Below are 11,993 nucleotides of genomic sequence, written 5' to 3' on the forward strand. Positions count from 1 at the left end.
AAACTCTCAAAATTACTTCCAGTCAGCTTAATTAAAACGCGAAAAAGTTATATTAGTTCCTTAACCCCCCTTTGGAACTAATTACCAGGGACCAACACTAAATATTGGGACTCACCATACACTCAATTAACATAAAATTATAATATTGTCATTTAATAAATGACAATATTATAATTTTATGTTAATTGAGTGCATGATTGGTCTCAATTTTTAATTTAAAATGGTCAAACTCGGGTTGATCAATCACTAATCGGTCAAATATACTAAAATATTGAGTCATCTTTACTTGAAGTGTATTTTTTGGACAAAATGAAATCTAAGTACCAAAATATGAATTCGGGTAAAGTTCAGGTACCATCAGTGTAATTTACTCGTCAAAATCGCATTGACCGGCCATTAACCGATAAAATATACTTAATTATCCGATCATCGTTACTTCGGATATATTTTTGAGACAAAATGTAATCTAGGTACCAAAGTGTGAATTAGGGTAAAGCTCAGGTACCATTGGTGTAATTTACTCTGAAAATGATAGTTCTAAGGGGGGGTTAGGAACTATTATTGAAATTTTCACGTAAGGCTGACTATTAATTTCAACTTAGACTTTCTCGAAGTCTTTTAGCACAGTGTAACTGAGTAAGTTTTAGATACAAGCTTAGTCAACAGGTGACTAAGTCTGAATCTATCCTTGAGTCAGGAGATAACACTTAAGTCTATTCCTGAACTCAGCTTCTCAGTTCACTCAACTCAGCTTATGTTCTTTTTAGCGTTTAACTAGGCAGTGTTATAGCAAGCAATAATTTAAGGAGATAAGGGTTAGAAAGATATTACTCAATAGATGTATCCTGGTTCGGCCTCTCCGCCTACGTCCAGTCCCCAGAATTCCTTCCGAGCTTTTTAGAATCCTTTACTGAGCTTTTTAAAGGTAGAGCACAAACCTTTTACAATAGCAAGCTGAGTATACAAGAGTACCTTCCTCTATTCCTCTACTCACTCATATTTCTACCGCTGAGTACTATGACCGAGTACTCAGCTTCTCCTTTCTATACTTCTAGAAATGATAAGTGTTTGCTTGTCCTAAACAACAATTGCTAAGACACTTTAGATGATTTAGATCACTCTAGACTTTTACACAGAATTGGAATTGGTGTAAGATTTTGCTTTGCTTTTCTCACAGAACTTTGAATATCAATTTGGTCAACGTTTCGACTTGATTGAAGATCTGCATCGAATAAAGCGTTTGAGTGGCCTATTTATAGTGACACTTGATACACTGGTAATTTCGAATTTCAAAATAACCATTGGAGGGAAATGGCTTCCTGTCGCTTTCACTCAGTACGTGCTCAGCGTCCTTGGCCAATCAAATTCTCGTCTCTTCTGTCTTCGGCAGTGCTCAACAGCTTTTCGTCAGACAAAACAGAATGTCTCCACATTTATGGTAAAGTCTTCCAGACAGCTTCCTGTGTCTTCTGAACTTTACCCAAAGTAGAAATACTTTGTCTTCAAGTTTATTCAGGTCAGCCGCTGACCTGACTTTCTTATCGCTCAACTCAGCAGCTTCGTCTTGAAGCTTTTGTTCGAAGGTTTCTCGATCCTTCTCATTGTTGGGCTTGCGTTTTACTCAGTACGAACTGCGTTTTGATCTGCTTAGGCCGTGAGGCTTTGATCTGTTGACTTGGGCTTGACTTTCTCTTGTGGGCCTTTGGGCCATTCAACTTAATGTCTTATGAATTGAATAACTCAACATTGAACAAACACATTAGTATGAATAAGTCAAAGCATTTAAATTTAATGTGTTAGAATATTTTTATCATGAAGATTTAATTCTTGTTAAATAATTTTGTCAAATCAAAATCATGTGGAAAGGTGTTTCAACACAATGCTCAGCATCTCCTGACCAAAGTCGAGCCGTGGATTCACTACCTCAAGGGCTGGCCAAAGGTAAAAACGAACCTCAAATCATTTTCACTGACCAACTTAAACCTGCAGAGATTGTTGAAACACCTACTCCTGAAGACAATACATTGCCAAAAGAAATCAAGTTTCCAAGAGGACACTCTGAAAGTAGCATTCTTGATGCCGCTGAGAACACCCTGATGACCAGAAATCAACTCAGGAGATATCTCAGCAACGTGGCTTTCGTGTCAGTTCTTGAACCAAGAAACTTCTCAGAAGCTAAGAACGATGAATTTTGGATAAATGCAATGCAATAGAAGCTTGATCAATTCAAAAGAAATGAAGTATGGGATTTAATGCCCAATCCAAGAAGTCAGAAGATCATAGGAACAAGATGGGTATTTCGAAATAAGCTAGATGAACAAGGAAATGTAGTCAGGAACAAAGCCAGACTTGTAGGTCAAGGTTATAGTCAGCAGGAAGGTATTGACTATGGTGAGACCTTTGCCCCTGTGGCTAGATTAGAAGCTATAAGGATATTGTGTACATATGCTAGGTTTATGAACTTTAAACTGTTTCAAATAGATGTCAAAAGTGCTTTTCTTAATGGAGTTATAAATGAAGAGGTTTATGTTAGTCAGCCTCTAGGGTTTGAGGATCCAAAGTTCCCAAACCATGTTTATAAACTTAAAAAGGCTTTGTATGGTTTGAAGCAAGCACCACGTGCTTGGTATGAAAGGCTGACCAGTTTCCTGCTGACCAGAAACTATGTCAGAGGAAAAGCTGACACAACCTTATTCATTAAGAGAAAGGGTAAAGATACCCTACTGGGACAAATATATGTTGATGATATTATTTTTGGTGCTACTAATGAGTCTATGTGCAAGGAATTTAGTAAGCAGATGCAAACTGAGTTTGAGATGTCAATGATGGGAGAACTCAACTTCTTCCTTGGACTTCAAATTAAACAAGGCAAAAATGGCATCTTTATCAGCCAGACTAAGTATGCCAAGAAAATATTGAATAAATTTGAAATGGAGAATTGTAAGTCAATATCTACCCCAATGGTTACTGACACCGTGCTCTGTGCTGACAAAAAAGGTAAGTCAGTAGACAGCAAATTATACCGAGGTATGATTGGATTTCTACTCTATCTAACGGCAAGTAGGCCAGACATTCAGTACTCAGTATGTTACTGTGCAAGATATCAATCTAACCCTAAGGAATCTCATTATATAGCTGTAAAAAGAATCCTTAGATATTTGCAAGGCTCAGTGAATGCAGGTTTATGGTATCCTAACACAAATGATTTCACACTCGTTGGATACACTGACGCTGACTATGGACGAGACAAGCTTGAGCGGAAAAGTACTTCAGGAGGATGTCACTTCCTTGGAAGCTGTCTAGTGTCTTGGTTCAGTAAGAAGCAGTCGTCAGTAGCCCTGTCAACAACTGAAGCTGAGTATATTACTGCTGGAAGCTGTGTTGCACAAGTCCTATGGATCAAGCAACAGCTGGACGATTATGGAGTTTAAACCAAAACAATTGAAGTCAAATATGACAATAAAAGTGCCATTGACTTATCAAAGAATCCAATCCAGCACAGCAGGATGAAGCATGTCAGCATTAGGCATCACTTCATCAAAGATTATGTACTCAAAGGCGAGATCAAGATGACCTATGTTCCAACGGATGAACAGCTTGCAGATATCTTCACGAAGCCACTGGCTCATGAACAGTTCAGCATATTGAGGGAAGCTATTGGTACGTTTAATCCTCTTCAATAAATTTCCAAGTATAATAAATGTTGAGTGATTATAACATGCTGAGTGATTATTGCATATGCTGAGTAAACATCTGTGCTGAATAATTACTATATGCTGGATTGCTACGTACGTTGAGTGATTATTAAATGCTGAGGTACTATGTATGCTGAGTAAGTACTACACGCTGAGTTGATATGCATACTGAGTGATTCACTATGCAAATATATAACTCTATTTTACCCTCAGAACTTCAAACGTTGAGTACCTTAGATACTGAGTAAAACAACTTGCGTAATTAATGCTTCCACGTGTATTCAAGTAGCTAACTAGGATCACGTAAGCGTCATGATGAGAAAAACCATACGCCGAACATGTCATTAATGTCAGAATTAAATGACTCTGAGTGGTTCAAATTCCCACCATTATCCTGACCTATCAGATCAACACGCACCGGCTATAAATAGTGAACGATTTCTCACTATTCATCTTTACGCTTGATATTCGCACTTGATCTCTCTCTCTCTCTCTCTCAAATCCTTAATCTTCGGCACTTCTCAAGAATTCCTCAAGAACACCATGTCGAACGATTCCTAGAACAACTCCAGTGACCAATACGAGGACAACAGATCAGACATTAACCCTCCTTCTCCACCAGAACAAGCATACGAGGCCACTTCTTCCTCCTCTGAGTCTCATCAACCTCATGGTCAGCATGACCAACCAATGGGTGAGGTCAGCATCCTAGGTGAAAACCCCCGAACTAAGCACTCAACTCCTTCGAAGAAGAAGAAGCAGAAAAAGAATAAGAAACCCAGGGAAAGAAAGTTCATTACTGTCTTCAAGAACATTGAGGGACTCAACATCTTTCATTCACGCTGGTTCTCTAAAAGCTTCGTTGAAGCTGAGAAACCCTTCTGCGAGTGGATCTCAAAGAACGGATGGACTACCCTATTCTCACTTCCTGGAATAACCTACCCAAGACTATTAACTGAGTTCTATGCTAACCTTACTGTGGCTGATGATGACGCTGACTATATGGTAACTCACGTTAACAATAAGCAGATTAGCATTACCCCTTCATATCTCGCTATACTGCTAGATCTAAAAGAAGGAGGGGAACTGAGGAAAACCAATGACTACAAGTACGTCGAGTACAAGGCTGAGTTCTGTAAACCCAAGGATCACGTGGGAGAAGTCTCCAGCACATATCTGAGTTAGCCTCAAAGACAAGCACACTACATCTTGACCAACTACCTTTTCCCAAAGGTCAACTCCTCCTCCTCAGCCTCAAACTTTGAGTAATGCTTCATCTGGCATATGCTCAACTACGAACCGTTGAACATACCTGTGTTCCTAATTGGGGCTTTTCAATGAAGCACTGAGATTCTCAGGATGGGCTCCCTCATCACAAAAATTCTCCAGGATCACAAGATCAGCTTCAAGAGGGAAGCAAGCATAGTAGGGACTGAGATCACCTCAGGTATTCTGGTCGGCTTGGCACACAGCCTTCCTTTCAAGTGCAAGTCTAAGAAAGGAAAGGAAACCGTGGAAGAAGAAGAGGGAACTGAGTTGCCCGGCAAAGGGAAGAAGAGGAAAGATAACACATCCTTAGCTCCCAAAGGCAAAGACATTGCTCAGGCTGCCAAAAAGATCAGAGTAGTGTTGACTAAACCTTACCCTGCTGAGTTAGCAAAGAAGAAATCTGAACCCGCTGAGGAAAAGAAGAAAAGAGTTGAGCCTGAAAAAGAAAGTGAAGGTGAACCTGAGCAACCCCTAAAGAGGAAGAAAACCTCTAGGATGACGCCTTTGGATGCTGCTCCACTTGACTTCGTCATCTCAAAGGATTCACACTTCCTGCGAGCTCAGGGGATCGATCTCGAGAAAACTCCTCGTGGTTAGGAGGAAGAGCAAATTCTTACGGAGGAACAATATGAAGCTCACAATATGAAATCTGCTAAACCCAATAACACAGCTGCTGCTGAGCACGCTGATGATCAAGGAGCTGAGACTCCAAAGACAAATAAGGTTGCTGAGGACCTTTATACCGAATTTGGCTTCACTACCTCTCCTGAGTCCCCTAAACCTGTCATTCCTAGCCCATCTACTCATTCCACAAAATCCAAGGGGAGCATTGAAAAACGGTTTAAGCGGAAGTCGCACAAACCCAAGTTGATTGACATCCTTGATGATTCGCCGCTGAGGGACCCCATTACTGATCTGACGGGATTGGAGTTCAACTTCTTCACCAACATTACTGAACCCACTCCAAATTTGGGTACAGAAAATCAAGCCTCTATTTCTAAGACACAGGAACATGCCGACCCAAGAATCTAAAAGGGTCACATTTCTGCTGACACTAAACAAGTGCTCGAAGTTCCTACTGCTCAGCTCAACGAGCAAGTACCGGAAAATGCTCCTACTAAAGACAACTCTGAGCTGACTCATCCTCAAATTTCAACTCATCCTCAAGTTGACACTGAGCAGGTGAACACTTCTGCTGGACAAATTCTTCTGACCTCATCTGAGCAGCAAGTGCACAAGTCAGCTCCTGCTGCTGGACTCAATACTGACCAGGAAGCTCCCATTGACCAATCTGCAACCCATTAAACTGGTACTTCCAATTCTGGTCAACTCCTTCATGTCCAAACACCTGCTGTTGCCCAGCATAAGACATCTGAGACTCATGCTGAAGCTAATCCTTTCAACTTCCTCGATGCCTTTGACACGGGTCGACGGATCATCTACTCAGCCCATGCTCTCTTAGAAGAAATTCATAAGTCTCAAACTGGTGCTGCTGGATCCGCCTCTGCTGAGCAAACTCCCATTTCCTCCATAACGCAACTTCTGACCAAAGTCAATGGTCTTAAGGAGCTGATGAGTATCCTGACCTCCATGGTCTCTCAGCAGCCCAAACATGAACTACTTGTTAAGTTGCCTGACCTTTAAGTCATGATGATCCATCACATGGATTCCATTAAAGGGAAAATCAATGCCTTATCCACCGTCAACTCAACAACCGCCACTTCTGCTGCAGTTACTCAGCACTTCACCCAACTGAGCACTGAACTGACAGCAGCTCGAGACCTTATCTCCTCCACCTCTCAATGCATAATCAAACAAGTTGTTGAGGCTATGCGCCTACTCAGCTTAAGCCGAGAAGAGATGGAGACTGACCAAGTTAAGACCAACAACATCCTGCACTGCACCCGATCAACTCTTGAGCACGTCCGTCATCTGAACGCTCAGCGCCACATATATGATGCGTCAATGCTCAAGATGTATCATCAATCGTATGCACAGATGACCGATTCTATCACCTGGATAGGGAAGTCACTTGAGTTCATACTCAGTGTCATCAGTGCCAATATGAAAATTCATGCATCCAGTATGGCCGGTGGTCTCTGTTGAAACACCTTTCCACATAATTTTGATTTGACAAAATTGTTTAAGTGTAATTAAAAATATTCTAAACACACTAAGTTTAAGTGCTTTGATTTATTCTACTAATGTGTTTGTTCAATGTTGAGTTAAATTGTTTATAAGACACAAAGATTAAAAGGCCCAAAGCCCAATACGGAAGTCAAAAGCCCAAGTCAAACAGTTTAAGGCAACTCGGCCCGCGTATGTCAAAACACTGTCGTTATGTACAAAACGCAGCTCAGCGGAAGAAGGATCTAGAAGACCTTCGTGGAACAACTTCGGGACGAAGCTGCTGAGTTGATTCGACAAAGAGTACAAGACAGCAGCTGAGCAAGAACAACTTCCAGACAAAGTGTTTCCACTTTGGGTAAAGTTCAGAAGACACAGAATGCTATCTAGTTGACCTTACCATAAATGGAGAGACATTCTGCCGAGCTGACCAAAAGCTGACCGAGGACAGAAGATACTCAAATCTGATTGGCCGAGAGCTCTGAGCAAGACAGGATGACAACGAAAGGAAGCCGTTTCCCTCCAACGGTTATTTCGAATTTCGAAATGACCGATGCCTCAGACGTCTCTATAAATAGAGCCCTTCAGTTGCTTCTTTCTACACAGAACTTGATCAAGCCATTACGCTGACCAAATTTCTACGCAAAGTTCTGCAAGAAAAAGCAAAGCAATCTTACACTAAATTTCATATCTTTTGTGTAAAAGTCTAGAGTGATTATTCAATCATCTAAGGTGTCTTAGCAATCGTTGTTTAGGACAAACACTTATCATTTCTAGAATTAGAAAGGAGAGGCTGAGTACTCGGTTATAGTACTCAGCCAGAAATTAGGATTGAGTAGAGGTATAGAGGAAGGTACTCTTGTTATACTCAGTTGCTAAGATTGTAAAAGGTTTGATGCTCTACCGTTAAAGAGCTCAGTAGAGAATTCGAAATCTCGAAACGTGTTCCGGGGATAGGACGTAGGCTTGGAGGCCGAACCTGGATAAATCTGCTGAGTAACATATTTCTAACCTTAAACTCCTTTATATATTTATTGCTTGCTTAAACAAAAAACTGACCAAGTAAAAAGGTCAAGCTGAGTTGTGCGCATTGAATATCTGAGCTCAGGAATAGACTCTAAGTGCTATCTCCTGACTCAAGTAAAGAAACTGACCTAGTCACCAGTTGACTAAGCCAGTATCTTGCTATTCACTCAGTGCCGCTGTTAAAACCTTTTTCTCACGAAAAAGAAGTCTGTCCTAGCAAATTTTTTTTAAACAGTTCCTAACCCCCCCTTGGAACTATACTTGTAATATTATAAGGGACCAACAAGTGGTATCAGAGCTTAAAAGCTCACTGTAAAAGGTTTAACCACCTTGAGCTGATCCCCACTATGGGCGAAAACAACACTCGGTTTCTCCTAGGAAACCAAACAACTCAGATCTTACCTGAGGGGCTGTCCATTACTCGGCCTCCCCTATTCTTCGGGTCTAACTATACCTTCTGGAAGAATAGGATGAAAAATTTCATTCAGGCTACAAATATGAGTGCCTGACTATCCATAGTCCAAGGTCCATTTGTACCTGTCGAAGTTGTGGCTGGCCAAACAGTTGTTAAAGCTGAGGCCAAATGGACAGAGGATGATCTCAAGAAGCTACAAAATCATGCTTCGGCTATAAACATGCTTCACTATGCGCTCGATGCTGCAGAATATAATAAAATCTCAGGTTGTGAGTCGGTGCAAGAGATCTGGAAGAAGCTGGAGGTCACCTATGAAGGAACCAACAAGGTGAAAGAATCCAAGGTGAACCAACAGATGAGACTGTACGAGCTGTTCGAAATGAACAATGATGAGGGAATATCTGACATGAATGCAAGGTTTACAAACATCATAAATGAGCTCAAGAGACTTGGAAAGATCTTCACTGAGGAAGAACAAGTCAAGAAGATTCTCAGAAGTCTTCTTAAAGACTGGCAAGCAAAGAAGACTGCTGTTGAGGAAGCTCAGGACTTAACCACCTACAAATATGATGAGCTCATCGGCTCGCTGCTGACCCATGGGATATCAATGAAAAACTTCGAGGTGAAGGAAAAGTCTGAAGACAAAAGGCAGAAGTCTCTTGTCATGAAAGCTGACTCCACTGATGGGAGCTCAACAGATGATGAAGAGATGACTATGTTCACAAGGAAGGTGAAAAGGTTGTTCAGAAAGAATGACAAATATTCTAAGAAGCCTTACAGAAAGTTTGATAAGTATAAAGCTGAGTCCAGCGACAGAAAATACAAGAAGGACAACTCAAAGCCCATTACATGCTTTGAATGTCATCAAACTGGCCATATCAAGTCAAGCTGCCCCACGCTGAGGAAAGAAAAGAAGAACAGCAAAAAGGCAATGGTGGCAACATGGAGCGACAGTGATGAGTCTTCATCAACAGAAGCTGAGGCCACCGAGTCAGCGAAGATATGCTTCATGGCTGACGAACTTGCTGAGCCGTGCGTCTCTGAGCATGCTGACCCCTCCATTGCATCTGATGATGAGGAGCAATCAAATGAGGTAATATCACTTTCCTAGCTCAGAAACGAAATGGGTAATGCCCTGAGTGACCTCTATACACTTGTCAAAAAGTGTAATAAGAAAATTAGAGCACTCAGCAGGCGTTGTGACGAGGTTGAAGAGGTCAAGCTAAGTGACCTCAGATTCCTTCTTCAGGACAACTCAACTTTGCATGATAACATGGAGATCATACATAAGTCTGTCTCTGAAGTCCAATCAGATTCAAAGAAACTGAGAAAGGACGTCACAAATATCCAGAACCAACTAAAGGTTCAAAACAAAAGAAATATTCCTCTAAACGCTCAGTACCGAAGTACTGGTCAGCAGAGATGGAATCCCCAGTGGAATGTCCAGTGTGATTTCTGTGGGAAGAAAGGACACACCACAAAGGTGTGCTGGCACGCTCAGCACTGGGGTGCTGACCAGTCAGTGAGAAATCCTAAACGGAAAGTCAGCTGTGACTTCTGTGGAAAGAATGGCCATACTGTTCAAGTATGTCGCCATAAAATAAAATATGATGCTTTACCTGTTGAACCTAACAAGCAAGGACCCAAAAAGAATTGGGTACCTAAAAGTAACTAGCTACAATGCAGGTAGGCCTGAGGTGTGCTGAGAAGTCAAAGATGTGGTATATTGACAGTGCATGCTCGAGGCACATGACTGGTGATGAAACTCAGTTCATCACGTTTGAGCGTAAACGAGGAGGAAGCGTAAGTTTTGGAGACAACAAAAAGGGTAAGATAGTAGGGTCAGGAACCGTCGGAGGTAATCCCACTATTGAGTTAGTCTCCCTAGTCAGCGGACTCAAATATAACTTACTCAGCGTAGCTCAGCTATGTGACAATGGGAGAAAAGTTATATTTGATGCTACTGGATGTAAAATATACGAGGGAAAAACAAATGAGTTAATTTTAACTGCCCCTCGGATTGATAATGTCTTTATGCTAGACTTAAAGAAAAAGTTTTCAAAAACTGTATGCTTAGTTTCAAAGGAAGAAAATTCCTGGCTATGGCACAGGAGACTTGGTCATGTAAGCATGGACCTCCTGGCCAAATTAGCAAGAAAGCAATTGGTTGAGGGATTGCCTGAACTTAGATTTGAAAAAGATCAATTATGCCACGCTTGCCAAGCTGGAAAACAAACCAAACAATCTTTTCATAGCAAAAACATTGTCTCAACTAAGCATCCGTTAGAGTTACTACACTTGGATCTCTTCGGTCCAGTCCAGCCGCTGAGTCTGGGTGGAAGAAGATTTTCTTTGGTCATTGTAGATGACTTCTCTCGGTACACTTGGGTCATCTTGCTGAGTAGCAAGGATGAGACCTTTGAGACATTTTCAAATTTGGTTAGAAAACTTGAAAATGACAAAGACCTAAAATTGGCTCACATCCGAAGTGATAATGGTGGAGAATTCAAAAACCAATAGTTTGTTGAATTCTGTGAAGCCAGCGGCATTGACCATAACTTTTCTGCTCCTAGGACGCCTCAACAAAATGGGGTTGTTGAAAGGAAGAACAGAACCTTGGTTGAAATAGCCAGGACAATGCTGAGTGAGCATAGGCTTCCAAAGTACTTTTGGGGAGAAGCTGTTAACACATCGTGCTATATTCTTAATAGGGCTCTTGTTAGACCTATACTAAAGAAAACCCCCTACGAGCTTTGGAAAGGATGAAAGCCCAACATTGGATACTTTCGTGCCTTTGGCTGTAAATGTTTTATTTTAAACACCAAAGATAGCCTAGCTAAATTTGACTCAAAAGCTGATGAAGCTATCTTTTTAGGCTACTCAACAAACAGCAAAGCATACAGAGTTTTCAATAAACGAACTCAAGTTTTAGAAGAGTCAGTACATGTTGAGTTCGACGAAACTAACCCTGCAGGAAGATATCTTTCACTGACCGAGGATGATCCACACTCAGCACCCGCTGATCAAGATACAGCCGTTGAGTCATTCCCTCATGGACTGACCAAAGGTAAAAGTGAACCAAATATTGTTTTCACTGACCAGTCTTCACCTGCAGAAATTGTTGAAACACAGACAGCACAAGACATCAATCTACCCAAGGAGATAAGGATTCCAAGAGGACACTCAGAGAGTGCAATCCTTGATGCCGCTGAGAATACCCTGATGACAAGAAACCAACTCAGGAGGTACCTCAGCAATGTAGCCTTCGTCTCAGTTTAGGAACCTAAGAACTTCGCTGATGCTGAGGAAGATGAATTCTGGATGAACGCAATGCAAGAGGAACTTGACCAATTCAGAAGAAACGATGTATGGGAGCTAGTGCCACATCCAAGGAGTCAGAAGACCATTAAAACAAGATGGGTCTTCCGCAACAAGCTGGATGAGCAAGGAAACGTAGTCAG

Source organism: Euphorbia lathyris, chromosome 4 (genome assembly GCF_963576675.1).
Source record: "Euphorbia lathyris chromosome 4, ddEupLath1.1, whole genome shotgun sequence".
Taxonomy (NCBI): Eukaryota; Viridiplantae; Streptophyta; class Magnoliopsida; order Malpighiales; family Euphorbiaceae; genus Euphorbia; species Euphorbia lathyris.